This window comes from Anabrus simplex, chromosome 3 (assembly GCF_040414725.1).
Source record: "Anabrus simplex isolate iqAnaSimp1 chromosome 3, ASM4041472v1, whole genome shotgun sequence".
NCBI lineage: Eukaryota > Metazoa > Arthropoda > Insecta > Orthoptera > Tettigoniidae > Anabrus > Anabrus simplex.
This window is the reverse complement of record NC_090267.1, coordinates 466,323,341-466,342,865: the sequence shown is the minus strand read 5'-3', so window position 1 is coordinate 466,342,865 and position 19,525 is coordinate 466,323,341.

The window sequence follows — 19,525 nt, the reverse complement described above, 5'->3', positions numbered from 1 at the left end:
GCTGACAGTCTGTAGAGCACTGTGCCATATCCTGGCCATTTCTGTCTTTATCTGGTTCACTTTCCGGACGAACTGCTTGCATTCTGTTACTTATGTGAACTCATTGACTTCGGTATCATGGCCAAATTTGACTTCAATTGTACACGCTTAACTTAGCCCAATGAGATCACAGATGTTGCCTTTGCCGTCTTGTGATTTTACGACGTTTGTTCCCGATCTTGTCAATCTAGTTTCTCCATTACTCTTCTTCTAAGCTTTTTATCTTGGTAAAGGGTTATGGCGAGCGACACAATGCTTCTACACGCTTGTCTTTTACAAGCGTTATTTTAAACTATTTAAGACGTAAATTCATTTTGCCTCGGAGGTTTCCAACGTGCTTTATTGCACATATATGAATGCCTTGATTATGGTTGTTTTATATCGTGACATGGCATTGTGGTTGACCACTATTTCTTCCTCTCCGTGGGTATTTATTTGATGGTCCGTCTTGCTCTTTCTGTTGTTGCCCATGTAACGTTATTTACACTGACTGACAGAGCAAATGCAACACCAAGAAGGAGTGGTCAGAACTTTATGCCAATTGCAGGGTAGACTGACGTCACTGAGGTATGCTCACGATGTGAAATGCGCCGCTGTGCTGCGCACGTAGCGAACGATAAATGGGACACGGCGTTGGCGAATGGCCCACTTCGTACCGTGATTTCTCATCCGACAGTCATTGTAGAACGTGTTGTCGTGTGCCACAGGACACGTGTATAGCTAAGAATGCCAGGCCGCCGTCAACGGAGGCATTTCCAGCAGACAGACGACTTTACGAGAGGTATGGTGATCGGGCTGAGAAGGGCAGGTTGGTCGCTTCGTCAAATCGCAGCCGATACCCATAGGGATGTGTCCACGGTGCAGCGCCTGTGGCGAAGATGGTTGGCGCAGGGACATGTGGCACGTGCGAGGGGTCCAGGCGCAGCCCGAGTGACGTCAGCACGCGAGGATCGGCGCATCCGCCGCCAAGCGGTGGCAGCCCCGCACGCCACGTTAACCGCCATTCTTCAGCATGTGCAAGACACCCTGGCTGTTCCAATATCGACCAGAACAATTTCCCGTCGATTGGTTGAAGGAGGCCTGCACTCCCGGCGTCCGCTCAGAAGACTACCATTGACTCCACAGCATAGACGTGCACGCCTGGCATGGTGCCGGGCTAGAGCGACTTGGATGAGGGAATGGCGGAACGTCGTGTTCTCCGATGAGTCACGCTTCTGTTCTGTCAGTGATAGTCACCGCAGACGAGTGTGGCGTCGGCGTGGAGAAAGGTCAAATCCTGCAGTAACTGTGGAGCGCCCTACCGCTAGACAACGCGGCATCATGGTTTGGGGCGCTATTGCGTATGATTCCACGTCACCTCTAGTGCGTATTCAAGGCACGTTAAATGCCCACCGCTACGTGCAGCATGTGCTGCGGCCGGTGGCACTCCCGTACCTTCAGACGCTGCCCAATGCTCTGTTTCAGCAGGCTAATGCCCGCCCACACACTGCTCGCATCTCCCAACAGGCTCTACAAGGTGTACAGATGCTTCCGTGGCCAGCGTACTCTCCGGATCTCTCACCAATCGAACACGTGTGAGATCTCATTGGACGCCGTTTGCATACTCTGCCCCAGCCTCGTACGGACGACCAACTGTGGCAAATGGTTGACAGAGAATGGAGAACCATCCCTCAGGACACCATCCGCACTCTTATTGACTCTGTACCTCGACGTGTTTCTGCGTGCATCGCCGCTCGCGGTGGTCCTACATCCTACTGAGTCGATGCCGTGCGCATTGTGTAACCTGCATATCGGTTTGAAATAAACATCAATTATTCGTCCGTGCCGTCTCTGTTTTTGCCCCAACTTTCATCCCTTTCGAACCACTCCTTCTTGGTGTTGCATTTGCTCTGTCAGTCAGTGTATATAAGCTAAGTTTTTGTGTCACTACTCGGTACATTGATTTTTGTCTTACTGTAATTGAGTGCCTGTATTGCGTATATGAGCTCTGTTCCACCTTGCATCTATATTAAAACGTTTTGATTCTACGTTTCATATTGTGGAAGTCTCTTTGTTATTATTCATATAACAAATTGCTCTCCGATGTCCCCGCTATGTTGTTGTGTATCGAAAGGGCCTGTGCATGAATGGTTTGTGCTGTTTTGGCATTTGAATTGTATATGAGAGACGTATTGATGATGTGATTTGGGCCTCCGACCATGTGTGGGTTTGGCTTCAAATATCTGCGTGAGACGTTATTTATGAACCGTCATTCTACATTTTTGGGGTCTTTTTGACCATTGTTATCTTTTATGCGTTCCATGTTTCCTGGCCCCCCCTTTTAACCTATTGTGTGAGTGTTCGTATGTGAGATATGTAGGACGCCTATCATATTGCCTAGTTGTGCCGCTTGTTCAAATTTTTGCATTTTTTGGCACTGGCATTTTTTGGCTGTGTATATGTTCCTTTAGCAACGCTTTGTTTATCCCTGATCCCGGGCGCCATGCTTGTGCGTGCCTCCCTTTCCTTTCTCTTTGGTTCGGCCATATTTTATATTTCGTCTTTTTTGAGTTCGTTGGAAACCATTCTTGTGTGGCATCTCATTGAATGGTCGTGTGTGTCTACTGCCCTCCTGATGTTTACATTACTGCAAATCAATGGGCACAATTTTTTTGTCAATTTCATACTTTAGATCACGTTATTATCTTCAACTGTCACCATACGTTATGGGGAAGTCAACATGATTTACCAAAGGGAATTCATCTCCTATCTGAGTTTCAGCAATATGATTTCACATTATTAAATGATGGATCTCCCACGAGAATATCCCCTCCTGACACACCTCCTAGTGCTGTAGATCTAACTCTTTGTAGATCCCACAAGGCTCCCATAATCACATGGCAAACACTATCAGACACATATTCTAGTGATCATTATCCTATATTTATCTCGCATGGTATTGGAAAACCATACTTACCGCAAGGAGCAACTCAAATCCGTAGCAATATCCGCTCATTTCGCACTTTCGATAAGCAAACTTACTGCACATTTATACACAATCAACTTAGTAACCTTCAGCAAACTCCTATCTCGTATAATACACTTCATTCTATTATTAATACCTACATTGATATATTTCATCCTTACAAACCTTGTGTGTCCACGTATTTACGACCCTATCAGTATATACACTGGTGGGATAGTGAGTGCCACCAATTAGTATTAAAACGAAAACGTTTATTTCAGACGTACCGAAATGATATGACGTTACAACATTATTTATGTTTAAAGCGTCATAATGCAAGAATGAAACAAGTATTTCATGAAAAGAGACGGACAGCCAGGAAAACCTTCATATCATCTTTGACTTTACAAATGTCCACTGCCTGTTTGTGGAATGCAATTAGAACTCTTACGGGTGCTGCCCAACAACGCCCATATTCACCCATTCCGCGAGAGATTCTTACCCCGTTTCTCATTTCTCTTAGTCCAGATTATACCGTTCCCTTCCCTTTTCCTCAAAATGTTTCCCAATCTACTCTATATTCAACTTTATTACAACCTATTCAACTTCATGAATTAACTCAAACACTTATATCTTCGACAAGTTCTGCTCCCGGTCCAGATTCAATAACCTATGCTATGCTTCAATTGTTGCCATCTTCAACCCATAAGATAATACTCGAATATTTTAATAATATCTTAGCTGCTGGAAATATCCCTACAGAATGGAACATCTTTCATGTTATACCAATACTTAAACCTGGAAAAACGCCAACCAACCCGGCGCATTATAGAGGAATCGTGTTGGGTTCATGTGTAAGAAAAACATTCCTAAAAATACTATTAAATCGTTTGGTCTGGATTATGGAATATTATCACCTCATACCCAAATCACAATATGCTTTCCTTAAAGGAAGGTGTACACAAGACCCCCTTAATATTTTCTTTTTTTTGCTAGGGGCTTTACGTCGCACCGACACAGATAGGTCTTATGGCGACGATGGGATAGGAAAGGCCTAGGAGTTGGAAGGAAGCGGCCGTGGCCTTAATTAAGGTACAGCCCCAGCATTTGCCTGGTGTGAAAATGGGAAACCACGGAAAACCATTTTCAGGGCTGCCGATAGTGGGATTCGAACCTACTATCTCCCGGATGCAAGCTCACAGCCGCGCGCCTCTACGCGCACGGCCAACTCGCCCGGTCTTAATATTTTCATCGTTGATCTTTTGTTAGCTAGATATCGCAAACATAGTACAATTGCTCTATTTTTAGATATCAAGGATGCATATGATTCAGTCCTCTTACATTTACTATGGGAAAAACTTGGATCAGATAGATTTCCATATAAGTTCATATTACTTTTATATCAATTACTTACATACCGCACTCTTATCGTTAAAACACCACATACTCCACTTGAGGGTAGACAGACTTCGACCGGTTTACCACAGGGGACGTTTTAAGCGGTGTTCTGTTTGCTTTTTATATGCGTGAATTAGAACAGATAATTTCACCATACGCTAGAGTTTTGTCTTAGGCTGATGATTTTACTATATATATATCTCCCATGAGAGCATCCCTGAATGCAGGAGGATCTTAGCTAGTGTAATGCATGACGTAATTAAGTGGTTGGATACCCATAGTCTAACTCTATCAATTCCTAAATGCACAGCAATGCTTTTTACGCACAAGAGATCGTATGACCACTCCCCCCTTAATACTTGATGAATTTCTAGTTCCGTTCTCACTTCAACACACATACCTCGGTATCATATTTGATCATAAGCTCTCGTGGAAACATCATATTAATGCAATTCGGCAAAAAACGGACGGGTATATCCAAATCCTTAAAACAGTGACACGTAGAAGTTTGGGAGGAGATCCATTAGTAGCTTTATCGATTTATCGTGCTACAATTTGCTCTGTATTAGATTATTGTGCATTTTCATAGATATGGCCGCACCTTCCATAGTTTCACATCTCAATACCATACAATACAAAGCGCTTCGAATATGTATAGGTGCATTAAAAACTACTCCTACAAATGCCTTACTTATAGAAACAGGTGAATATCCTTTGTGGATTCGTAGAAAGTCTTTAGCAGGTAAATACCTTCTAAAGAAATTTGCTTTGGCTCGGTCACCATTAATTCCAAAATTACAGCTTCTACATGAATATTATACGAAACATCCCCCAAGAGGAGAACGAACCCCTGCTATCTATCAGGCATACAAACTGTTGTGCACGCACAGCGATAAATTTCTACGTTTGCCAAAACTTCCTATGTATTCTATCCCTTATAATAGCCTACTTTTGCAACCTAAGATCATAATATCCTCTACAACTCACCTTTCTCCTTTAGAACACAATGTTCTTCATAGTCCTTCCGAATCCAAAAAAATTAAAATTTCCTTATCTGAGAACGAAATCAGTATATATACTGACGGTTCTAAGTCCGAAAAAGGCGTAGGAGCAGCATTCTTTATTCCCAATTTCAATATAATTGAAACTTTCCATTTATCAAATAATTTTTCTATATTTTCTGCAGAGTTATTTGCAATTAGACAAGCACTTATTCACGTTCAGCAACAGCATAATAAACGAACAACTATATATACGGATGCTCAAATTATACTTCACGCATTAACCTCTCCCAAACTCTCTTCTGCCTCCCAAGCACATGGTGGTATAGACGCGAGTGAGAGCCTCTCCAGTATTTATCATTGCGAAGGTGTCATAAGACGGTGTTAAGTGTATTTCAAGTGTGCATTCAGTGGTGTTTTAACCTGTGCATGTGCAGTGGTACTTTAATTGGAAGAAGGTATCGTGATTCGTAAGTAATTTGCAATAGTTTCTCGAATTACAATGGGTAACTCATGCAAACAAGTGAAGGCTAAAGCCCGCATCGCTCAGCCCGCGAGCAGGAGTGCCAGCAGGAGGAAATAAACAGTGACAGCCCACGCTCTCATGTGGCAACTGCTGAAACTACGCGGGGAAAAGTGAAGAACACCAACCGTTCTGTATATTCACAGAACAGCGCTGCCAACATCTTGGCCTGTGATGATCAGTGCACTCCATCGGACACTTTGCGAACCAGTGTAAGCAAGGAGGTTATAGATACTACGGTGTCGCTAACGTTGGATAACCTCATTAAGAACAGTTCACTCCTCGACGAACTTGTAGACAGAGTAGCCGATAAGGTCATACAGAAACTTAAGGAAAGTATTGATTTTTATACCGATGTAATAAGAGAATTAAAATGTGAACTCAGCAGACGAGACGAGGCAATAACTGAACTTCAACGGCAGTTAGACGATAGGACAGATGAGTTGGAAAGTTATCAACGTCGGAACAGTTTACGTATATTTGGAGTACCTGAAACTGCAGGGGAAGACACGGACAAGCGCATTCAGGAGATTGCCACTCGGATCAATGTCCCACTTGATCCAGCGATGATCGATCGTTCACACAGAGTTGGTACCAGAAGTCACAACAAAACCAGGCCCATTATTGTGAAATTTGTTTCATACGCCTACCGAAATGCAGTCTTCAAATCAAAGAGGCTGTTAAAGAACAGCGGTATAACTATACGGGAGGACCTAACTAAGACGCGTACTGATATTCTCAAACGTGCTGTGAGCCATTTCGGACTAAATTCTGTGTGGACTATGGATGGTGTTATAATGGTGCGCGCTGGTGATGTGAAACATCGAGTGAAGACGGAACGTGACCTTGAGGAACTGAAGAAACGCTACCCAGGTCCACTGAAATGATGCGGTGAGATACTTTGTATTCCTGTGTATCACTCTATTACTGGAAATACTTAGGACGAGAAGTAGAGATAATTCTGGCGAGGCTAACAATACAAAATTCTCTCTTTCGCAACCATTCTATTTAGCGTAGTATATTAGTTATAATTTTTTTGTACTTAGAAATATCTGCTAACGCGATTCATTTTATAACCAATTTTTTACTCATTTATTTTTCTCACTTTATTACATAATTTCTAACTCCTAAAATTATTTTATATTTGTATAGGCTACTAAAATCATCGTACATCTTTGAACGATCTGCTATTGAACTATTGAACCCTTTGTACCATATTGTACTCATGACAAGTAATGAGTGTGTCTTATCTGATTTACTATACGATGTTAGTGTGAGAAACACAAGAAATCTTAGTCATTCATATCAATTCTCAGTCTCTTGTCGACTCCTCCCATATATCTGAGTTCCGGCACATTTTCGGCAAGAGTTCGTTTGATATTATCGCAGTCAATGAAACATTTCTTAAACCTTCCGTACCAGATTCTGCCATCTGTCTCGATGGGTATAATATTTTCCGTAACGACAGATTAAACAGAGCCGCTGGTGTTGTTGCAGTTTATTTGAAGAATAGCATTAAATGTAGTGTACTTAGTAAATCTCCTGGAGAGTACAGTAAGAAACCTGAGTACATAATCCTTGATATAGCCCTTTCAGATACTAAAATTCTTTTCGCTTTTATATATCGTCCACCAAAAGTAGGGTTCATGGATACATTCCTGAATGATATGTATTCTCATGTTATGAATTATAAATATATATTCGTTGTGGGCGATGTTAATGCTCGGTTCGGAACTGGGACGTTTGAAAGCGAAAATATACGTAATGTGCTCAACGCTTGTAACCTTGACTGCCTTCCATTCAATCCAACCTTTCATACTGCCATTTCCGATAGCACTCTCGACATAATCTCGTCGAACTGCAATGATTTGGTAGTGGAATACGGACAGGAACCAGCTGCCGGTTTTTCTGGTCATGACTTGCTGTATGCTGTATTCACTTTATCCACTCCAAAACAAATTCCTAAAACTATTCTTATTCGAGACTTTAGTAAATTTGACGTGAATAATCTTCGTGCTGACGCTGAATTACTACCCTGGAATATGTTTTTTCAGTCTAATGACGTAGATCAAAAAGTATCTCTCTTCAACAGCTTTGTACTTTCACTCTATGACAAGCATGCGCCCCAAAAAAGAATTCTCGTAAAACACCGGTCATCACCATGGTTCAATAAGCGTATTAAGGAATTGATAAGTAAACGGGACAGAGCTAGGAAGAAATTTATTAAAACTAAACTTCCAGATGATTACGATTAATTCAGGATCTTACGTAACGAGACAAAACAATTAATTAGGAACACTAAAGTGAAGTATACGTACAACATCTTCCGTAATTGTAAGAGCACCTCAGCTTCTTGGCGTTCAGCAAAATCTCTTGGTATTGGAGTCAGTCACTCTCTAGATAGCCAGATGCCTGTTACTCCATCTGAATTAAGTGAATATTACATGACATCAGTCTCTAACTCCAACTCTCCGAAAGTATCAGAGACTGCCAAACATTATAGACATCTCACTCCGAGTAACAGAGATAAATTCTATTTCATGTACGTACACCCTTCACAGGTAGAAAAAGCAGTCAGATCAATACGAACTAAAGCTTAAGGTCCAGATAATATTCCAGTATCCATGATTTCTACCTGCATGGACATATTTCTTCCTGCCCTTGTGCACTTATTTAACTTCTCTCTACAGAATGGAGTTTATCCCTCAGAGTGGAAGCGTGCCAATGTACGTCCTGTGCCCAAAAAGAGAACATCAACAGTCTGTAGTGATTTTAGGCCTATCAACATCCTCTGTGCACTTAGTAAGGCACTAGAAAAAATTGTTCATGAGCAGATATGTGAATATTTGTCTAAATACAACATTCTAAATCCCTACCAATCTGGCTTCAAGAAGGGCCATAGTACTACTACTGCTCTTCTGAAGGTTACAGATGATATTCGCGCGGCCACCGATAAGAGGCAGCTTACTATCTTATGTCTCTTTGATTTCTCTAAGGCATTTGACTCTGTTAATCATGAGTTATTTCTTGCTAAGCTGAAGTCAATTGGCTTCTCCCAGAGTGCTCTGTCGTGGTTTGAACCATATCTGTCAAATAGATCACAAAGAGTCACGTTCGTTGACGGTCGATTCTCTAGCTGGAAATCAGTAAACTGTGGCGTACCACAAGGATCAGTCCTCGGTCCTTTATATTTTTCTATTTATATTAATGATATATCTGAAGTCTTTAAAAGCAGTACCTTTCACATGTATGCGGATGACTTACAAGCTTACTTCCACTTTTGTCCCACTAACGCATCTTCTTGTATAACGCATTTTAACCATGACATCTCTCGGTTCATTGAATGGAGTGCAAATCATAACCTCCAATTAAATGTGGCTAAGACCCAGCTTATTTGCATAGGTTATACAAAACTCCTGAAAACTGTTGACCTCAAATCCCTCCCAGCAATAAAAATTCTAGAGACAGATATTCATTATAGTGACACCGTTAACAATCTAGGTCTAATTTTCGACAGAACCTTATCCTGGTCTGATCATACGTCAAATGTAATCCTAAAAATTGTGTCATCCATGCATATTTTGAAACGTAACGTGTCATGTACACCACCTTTCATGCGAAAACTACTTGTTCAAAGTCTTATATTTCCAATAATTGACTATGGTGCAGTCGTATACAACGACTTATCTGAAACTTTGAACATAAAACTACAGAGGGTACAAAACGCATGTGTTCGTTACGTTACAAATGCCAGGCGTGATGAACACATAACACCCTATTACATACAGCTACAATGGTTGAAACTCCATGAACGTCGAGAAATCTCAGTAGCTGTTGCCACGCAGAAAATTCTCAAACTGAGGACACCATCCTACCTTTATAATGCATTTAAACCTATGGAGTCGGTACATAACAGAGATAATAGGTTTACAAAAACCACCCTTCAAATTCCCCTTCATCGTACCACTAGATTTAACAAGTCCTTTGTTTGCACTGCATCACGTTCCTTTAACGTCTTTAATCTTCACCGTTTCGCAAATAACACTAACTGTACACAACTAAAGCAGTTCTTAACATCTATCTTTCTGGAGGAGTACGCAAGAGGCTGAGATCAGGCATTCTTGTGTCGAACAATCAGAAATATGTATATTTCGAAGAAAATTGTTTCTCTGCCTTAGGTTTATATTCTTTAAATCCATGTAGTCCAAAATAACAGAAGGGCTTAATGATTTAATTTCTTATTTATTATATATTGTATGTCTTAACCTTACTGGATTTGGTATCTGTATTTTCATTTTTTTATGTTTCATGTTTAGTTTAATACTTTAATATTATAAAAATGTAGTTGCTGTGATCATAAATCTGCATCGTATTATAAGAAGACGCTACATAAAGGGGCTTTTCAGCCTCAGTGGCATGTAAATCATGATCAATAAATTCAATTAAATTCAATAATTGGTATTTATACAATGTGAAATATTTATTGTATCAACTCGAACAATCAGGCGTGTACATAACAGTAGTGTGGATCCCAGGGCATTCCGGTATTTTTGGAAATGAGCGAGCTGATTCTGCAGCTAAGGTAGCTAGTACTCAAAATAAAGCACCAATTCTTGTAGCCCTTCCTCCCCTTGACTTCCTTCCTGTACTTTACGATGTAGCATACAGTTCCCAGAGCATTCCGGTATTTTTGGAAATGAGCGAGCTGATTCTGCAGCTAAGGCAGCTAGTACTCAAAATAAAGCACCAATTCTTGTAGCCCTTCCTCCCCTTGACTTCCTTCCTGTACTTTACGATGTAGCATACAGTTCGTGGCAAGAGAATTGGCAATATTCCACTCATACAAAAGACATTTTTTTTATCAAATTCAGCCGCATATTCCTCATAAACCTTGGTTTTTATGGATCATACACTCGTAGGCATATAACAAATATCATACGTCTTCGTTTCAACCACGCACTTACACCACAATACAAGTACTATTTCCACCTTTCTACCCCCTGTGGGTGGGGGCGGTAGAATAACACACTCGGTATCCCCTGCCTGTCGTAAGAGGCGACTAAAAGGGGCCTCAGGGGCTCTGAACTTTGGAGCGTGGGATGGCGACCACGGGGCCCTCAGCTGAGTCCTGTCATTGCTTCCACTTACTTGTGCCAGGCTCCTCACTTTCATCTATCCTATCCGACCTCCCTTGGTCAACTCTTGTTCTTTTCCGACCCCGACGCTATTAGGTTTGCGAGGGCTAGGGAGTCTTTCATCTTCACGCCCTTCGTGGCCCTTGTCTTCCTTTGGCCGATACCTTCATTTTTCGAAGTTTTCGGCCCCTTCCATTTTTTATCTCTGATTAGTGTTATATAGAGGATGGTTGCCCAGTTGTACTTCCTCTTAAAACAATAATCACCACCACCACTTTTCCACCTTTCTAACCTCTCTACCTGCGTGTGTGGCCACCCACATGGTGACAGTAATCACATTTTATTTCAGTGTCCACAATTTGATTCTCCCCGTCGTCAATTTATGTAACGCCTTCTAAATTTATCCATTCCCCTTCCTACAAGTGTTTCCTGTTTATTGTCAACCCTCACTCCCACTTTAATTGATACATTAAATAAATTTATTGATGAGTCCAAATTGCATTTATAAAAGGTGAGCTATTCCCTCCTTCATATAGTCAAAATATGCTTCTTGTTTCCACTGTAAAATTTATTCCAACCTCTACAGATAAATACAAGCGAATCATAACAAAGCGTGTGATTTTTTTTTTTCAATAATTGGTCCCATAATATATTATCTATCTCACATTCAAAATAAAACGCATATAACAAAATTTCATATCCAAGACACTTGAGTTTATACCATAAATATAGTGACTGGACGAAATTCACAGAGTCCAACCCACACAATCAAGAAGAAGAAAGTCGTGTGTCGCGATCTGTAAAGACTCGTTCTGTTGATACGGATATCAAATAATTTATTACTTTGGGCTGAGCTCTGCGTCACGGATTTATTCTATTTTGTTCTTAGGGTACATTTCTTTTGTTATTTTCTGATTAATTGTATTCTATACATGTTTGAACCATTTGCCTGGGTCACATTATGAGTAGGCACGATGCTATGACGATTGTGAATAGATTATTAAGCATATGCATTGTTTACATCAGGGGCCTGTTTTTTTATATATATATTATCTCTTCCTGATTTTCATGGGGCCATTTACTATTTTGATTTAATGATTATTTAATGAACTCTTTTGTTTTCTACTCGGCATTATTATTGTAGGAGTAGGAGGGGTAGCCTTTTAAATTGTATTCTTTTGTTAATAGGCTCGAGTTCAGTTCATGACTTCTTCTCTGGTCATTTTCGACCCCGTCCGCGCGAACATGATAGGTAAATATTTATTTATTACCCCGTTACCTCGGGTTGATTTGAGCTCCCACTGATTTTTTCGTTATATTTCTGTCTTGTGTGTGTGTTTTGTTTGCTCGGTGCTCATCGTGCCCTAACCTGCCGTGGGAATGCGAGAAGAATAACATGGGGCTGGTCTAACACAAGAACATATCTTTTTCATCGTAGGAAACTACAGGATTGCAAAGTGGAGCAGCACGTTGGGTTACAACAGCGGAATGGGGTTGTGCATTATCCTGTTGGAAAATACCCCCGAGAATACTGTTCATGAATGGCAGCACAACAGGTCGAATCATCAGACGGACGTACACATCTGCAGTCAGGTTGCGTGGGATAACCACGAGAGTGCTCCTGCTGGCGTAGGACATTGCTCCCCAGACCATAAATTCCGGTGTAGGTCCAGTATGTCGACGCCGCAGACGGAAGGAATGCCGGCGCTCACATAGCATCCTTCTAACAACACACGGTCATCACTGGCATCAAGGCAGAACCGGCTTTCATCGGAAAACACAACGGACCTCCACTCCATCCTCCAATGAGCTCTCGCTTGACACTACTGAAGTCGCAGACGGCTGTGGCTTGGGGCAAGTGGAAACACGCCGAAGGGCTTCTGGCTTGGAGTTGTCCTTCAAGTAACCAATTTCGAATAGTTCGATGCGTCACTGTGGTGCCAACTGTCGCTCGAATTGCTGCTGCAGGCGCAATCCGCTGCACCACAGCCATACGCCGAATACGGCGGTCCTCCTTCTCGGTGGTCCCAGAGGGACGTCCGGACCTCGACATTATTGCGAGCGTACCTTCTCATGACCACTGCTGCCAGCACGCATACTCAGTGGAGATATTCCTGCCAAGTCGCTCTGTAATAGAGCGGAAGTAAAATCCATATTCACGTAGCCCGATTTTACGGCCTCGTTCAACCGCAGTGAGCAGTTGATACTAGCCTCTTCATCATCGTAAAGGCATTCTTGACCCACTCACAGTCACTCCGTCATATCTCACAGGTAACTAACGCTCTCGCACAGTATAGTCCGTATTTAAAGCAAACCAGATGTACAACGACATGGGGCCACTACTAGCGCCACGCTAATGTGATTTGATGTAAATTTGAATCAGCGCTATCTTTCAGATTTATAAACACGCCTACCAACGTTTGTTTCTCTAGCACAACCCATTCTTGTTGTTTGGTTATTTTTTCCGCCAGTGTATTATGGTCTAAGATATTATAGTCGGTCTTGATGGAACTGAATTCGAACACAGTCTGATACGATCCCAGGTTTTACGGTATAGACATTCAGACTCAGTCCAGATTATATCCCAGTTTACAAAGCTTTTTCTGTACGGAAAGTGTACTCAAACCGATTTGAATACTGCATTTAAACGCACTAAGGACTTCTTTTACTCCCACACAATGTAACATATCTATATGCAAATTACACGTCCCTTACGACCATGCTTGCATTCCACACCTCTACCATTACACAATATTAAAAATTGGTTAAAGGCTGTGAATATACACTGGCAGAAAATGAAGTCCAAACACCAAAGTATACAATAGGTTAGAGGAATGCAATTTAGGTTAAGCAATTGTCTATATAACATATGTATTTGATTAAAGTTTTGAGGTCATATGTTCAAATATACGCGTGAAGGCATGAGTCATGTTGGTACATTAATAACACTAGCCTTTTTAAGCAGTACACTAAAATAAGCGTTTTTTAAAATTTCGTAACGCTGATTTCAAAAATGTATTTTATTCTGCTGTATCACGTATGATTAAATGGCAATTGTATAAAACGTTAATTTATCATTACGTAAATATGTCGATACCGTAATTGGTATTAATTGAATTACGCATGCAGAGTAGAGAGATAAAACATACAAACTAAATAGGTCAGCAAGCACAGTAAATGGAACATGAATTGAAATATTACATTTACTCGGTCGTATTTCCCCGTTTCGCGCTGAATTAGCCTGTTTTTGATGTTCGTGAGCGCTCTCTTGAAGGGTCGTCATATGCAATCGACGAAAAATAATCGGACATCATATTTATATCCCAACGTTTCTGGTAGCGCCGCCCTGGATCTTTGAGCTCCTGGTGGAAACTTTCATCTTGTTCTGCACTTACGATTACTAAATTTGGAGGGAAGTAGTCCAGATGGGCCGCTAAGGAATGAAGCTCGTATTACAACAGAGTTGGTTAACCTTGTCCAACATGTTTCTAACTATTCTTTGTATTCGCATGCGTAGGGTCTTTGATATTGGTAAGACATTTTCTCACTACTTCTTTGAAAGCGTTCCATGAAACTTCCTCATGTTTGTCTTCATGTGTGTAACATTTTTTCCATCATCAGTTTACGATTCTGTGGTCCATCAAATACTGTCCCTTTCAGTAGCGTGCATTGTGGGTATGCAGGCTAAGCCGGGCTTGCCCGTTGGACTTGAGAAGCAAAGTAAGCAGTAATGCAACTGTAAGTGCAGCAAATAATTTTAACTTGTCAGTTGGCAATACTATTTTTTTTAACTAATTCATTTGCTGCAGTATGGTTTTCTGCAGTATGCAGTAAGGTTATTCTGCAGTACGAATTTCTGCATTAGCGAGGGTACGCGACACACCTACCGCTTGGCTCGCCCAGCGTTGAGTTCAAAGTGACGCATGCGTAGTAACCGCGCCAGTAAGTGAGCTTGGTAAGCCGACAACTCAACGCTGCCCGGCTTGATCACATGGTGTAGCAGTGTGAGGCAACTTTGTGCTGGTTTATGATACGTTTATTTATTGTTATTTGGCTTATTGCTGAAACAGCTCTTGCGAGTGATAATTGACAGCAGTGAAGAACGTTTTAAAAGTACGAATACCCAGTTCATTTTAGAATTGAAAATTATGTTTTTCTTAAATGTAACAGTGTGAGAAAAACTTGCCTACTATATAGTAGGTATAGGTCGGCCGCTCGTTCTTGGCCGGCCACTTGCGCGCGGGAACAATAGAGCGAGTATAGAAGATCATGTGACTTATCACGTGACTTACCCATTCCAGTCTTCGGGCACCCTTCGCCCCGCTCGTCTGTCCGTCCGTCGCCATGCTGCAGGCTGTATAAGAAGCGGTCAGAGCAAAGCAAAGCAAAGCAAAGCAACTTTCCGTTCACACGAAATCTTTATACACATTATTCTTTACACTAAAAGATTCACATCGCTAGTAGGCATTACTGTACGTTCCAGTTAACTAAAAAAGAATAATATATTTCTAACTTTCTACTGAGGTAAAGTACTAATACTAATATTCATAGGAGCTAATAGTGGAGGGTTTAGTTCAGTTCCTCTACACCTGACATCGCTGTGTGTTCACTGTCTCCTGATTGTATGTTCTCTTCTGATTCGCTGTCACTAATATCACTACTGCCATTAACTGTGAACGCTATTCTTTCAATAGCATCTTCGATTAGTCCTTCCCGTGCATAATATTCTAATTCATTTTCCTCTGTGCGACGGCAAACCTTTCTCCATTCCTCTTCTCCGATTTCTGATAATCTTTCCCTGCACAAAGCGATAACATCGTCCATTTTAAAAATGGTGTTCCTATTTCCTACCCATTGTTTCACGTCAGCCCAGATCATTTCTATGGGGTTTAAATCAGGATGGTATGGGGGTAGTCTCAAGGTAGTGTGCCCATGTCTTGCCATAATTTCATCTATGAGATACTGCTGATGGAGCGGTTTGTGCAATTTAATAATGTTGTACAATTCAGTCTTTAGCATACTCTCTTCAAACGAAATTCCTTTCCCTCTAAGCCATGCTTTCATGGTATCTTTCCTACTATTAGAGGTTGGAGTTTTGTTCAGACGAACGTTATGGTAAGAAGCATTATCTATTACCAGCACAGATTTAGGTTGTAAATTTGGTATTAATTGTTCTGTCAACGAGCGCTGATAATTTTCAGAGTTCATTTCATTATGGTAGTCTCCCGTCGACCGCCCCGATTTGAACATTAATAGAGCGTTCGGTACAAAACCCGACGAGCCACCGGCATGAACGATTATTAATCTACTGCCCTTCGATACAGGTGTCATCAGACCTGCTGCCGTGTCATCACTCCAGTTCTTAGGGCTTGACTGGCTACTATGAATGTAAGACTCGTCTTCATAAACTATGGGACGACCCTCCTCTCGATATTTCTTAATCGCCTTCAGGAACTGTATACGCAAAGACCTAATGTCATGCCGGTCTATCAGAACAGCCCTGTTGTTTCTTGTTTTTTTCATTTAAAACCCATATTCTTCAATATGAGTTTTAAACTTGTTTACCCTCCTGTAAACTTTATGCTATCCTCATCCTGAAGTCTAGGAAGGAGTTTGCCGATTGTTGGCGCACATTTCTCTACAAGATAAAAGTCATGCACTGTACGGCGAATCACAGACACGTCGAAGTCATCCACACCAGTAATACGTTTCCTTACTGCGTGCTTTTTCCCAGGCGTTCCAAATGATGTTCCCGTTTCTTCAGCGGCTTCTCTTTCCCTAATAATCTGTCTCACAGATCGTTCAGACACACGAGTCGCCCTTACGACCCTTTCCTGAACCTTTTTCAAAGGGATCATCACTTCACCGGCCGCTGCTTCTCTCTTCATAAATTCGTGTACATTCGAAATTATTTCACGTGATTGACTATGCAAGGTTTTCGACGCTAGTTTCGAATGAACGGGAGGCATTGTAAGGAAGTAAAAACGAACCACTAGTCACTATTCTTACCGCTCGCGTTACTCTGGTGTCCACACGCTGTCAGTTCGAGGAGAGAACTGAGGCCATAATAATTATGCGCATGCCCTGCGGGGGGAGATCACTGCGCACGTCAAATGTACTGGTTACCGTAGTGGGAAGAAACTTATTGACGTCCGAAACGGGGGAGGAGCCTACGGTCAGCTGTTTCCAATATGGCGGCGAGATAGTGACGGGAAATAAACACAACAGTGATCGGGTGTGCGTCTGTAGGATTTATTAAGTGTTCAAAATGTCTTTGGTGTCCTGTGCGCAACTGTTGAGAGTTGTTGGAGATTTCACGCGTCCGTTAGTGGAAGGGGAAGAAATATTCAAGGGTAATTACTTGATATGTGTAGGTAAAAAGTTTGAAACAGAAGATGAAACTGGTGTTGTAGCGTTGTGTTTACAATCATCCCACATCGATTCAAAATCCCACATAGTTAATGTTGTCTTGAACAAAGGGAGTGAAAATGTGAAGTGCAACTGTACATGTAAAGCGGGTTTGTCAGAGAAATGTTACCGTTGACACGCTAATGCACCTTAACAGTTAAGCTACTGTAATTTTCCACTATTAGAGGTTAGGGAGTAATTTCTTGTTGATTTGGTCCATGCCAAAGCCTTAGCCAGGTGACGGGGAGTTACCTGTCTTGTAAACTGTAATCTTGGGGAAGAAATAAAATAATAATTCTACTAAGTAAATATTGTAAAGCAAATAAATCCTAGGCTTTATACAGGCTTGTGTTGGAACAGCCCACATCCTAATCTTAATATTCTTCCATTTTTACCATCAGCACAAAAGTTAGAACTTAGAACCGACAATAATAAGTATAATAATTATAACTACCTACAGAATATGCAGAGCAAAGTTTGAAAATTATAATTAAAGAATACTATAACCTCTACAGTCACAGCTGTTTGGCGTTGAAGAATACTTGGTTTGTCCAATTCTACCAAATAATTAGGTTATGGCTTCTAATTTATGATGATCGGGCGAGTTGGCCGTGCGGTTAGGAGCGTGCAGCTGTGAGCTCGCATCCGGGAGATAGTGGGTTCGAACCCCACTGTCGGCAGCCCTGAAGATGGTTTTCCGTGGTTTCCCAAATGCTGGGGCTGTACCTTAATTAAGGCCACGGCCGCTTCCTTCCCATTCCTCGACCTTTCCTGTCCCATCGTCGCCATAGGACCTATCTGTGTCGGTGTGACGTAAAACAAACAGCAAAAAAAGCTAATTTATGATGGCAAAATACTACGTATTCTCTTTCATTGAAAGAAGTATTTTATAGACAATTTAAATGCAGTGTTTAATTACTACCAGTTAAAGATATTACTCACACGTAGATAGTTAATTTACTGTCTGCTGTTACACATATGAAGTAGTTTACAAAGAGCGGATTACATTCTATGTGCGGTACAGAAGTATTAGGCTACAAGTTTATCAGTATTTTTGATGTAGCTAAATCTTTGTGAATACAAATTAGAGACAATAACTATCAATGAGTACAATAAACAGTACCGGTACCTACGCTGTGGAAAGAAGTCGTCTTCACGAGAATGCAGACTGCACACTGTCATGTATCGCGTAACGCGTTTTCCAATTGACAGCGTGGAAGCCCATCTTTCTCTCTGAACTTTTTGTACAGGAAAGTAGTGAAGAGATTTCGCATCCGTCTTATACGATTTGCAACCGTATACAGAGCAGTACTTCCTCAAATTTGACAATTTTCTTTCTGTTTCTATCACGACGTCAATGCTTCGCCATGTAAATAAAGCTCACCAGTCACTATGTTGCAGCTTCAACATTCTTCCGCGTGGCTGCGCCATCCAACTTTTCTGACGTCAATAGGCTCGCTATGCGTGGGGAGACCACTGCGCACGTGAATTGCACCGGCCAAGAACGAGCGGCCGACCTATACCAGCGTTGTTGTGGACCATGTGGCGTGTTTTTAGGGGCGTACGTTCTAATGATTTTCATAATAATAATATGCAACGTGGACAGTGCTGTGTCGTGAGTGCATAATTGTGTATTTACGTAGAAATATTAGTGAAATATACGGCACGGTAATTTCTTATTAGTTTCAAGTATCGTAATATTTGCGATGGCTGACTCTATTTGTGTGATTGAACAACTGCTGGACAAACCGTTTCGTTTTAGGAGCTTATGTGAGAAACTAGAAATTGTTCAATCTGGAAATCCTTCTCCAGATATGCCCAACCTTAAAGGGACGCATAAAAAAGTCAAGAGTACGTTCGTCATTTCCAAACTTCACAGTACAGTAAAACAGAATGGATTGCTGGAAGTTCCAAATTTAATAAACTGTTTTGCTGGCCATGTTTACTCTTTGCAAGAGACCGAACTGTTTGGTCTGACACTGGTTATGATAATCTGAGTAACTTGCACAATGCCATTCAAAAGCATGAGAAATCGCAGTCACACATTCCTGCACTATTACAGTTGAGAACGTTTGGA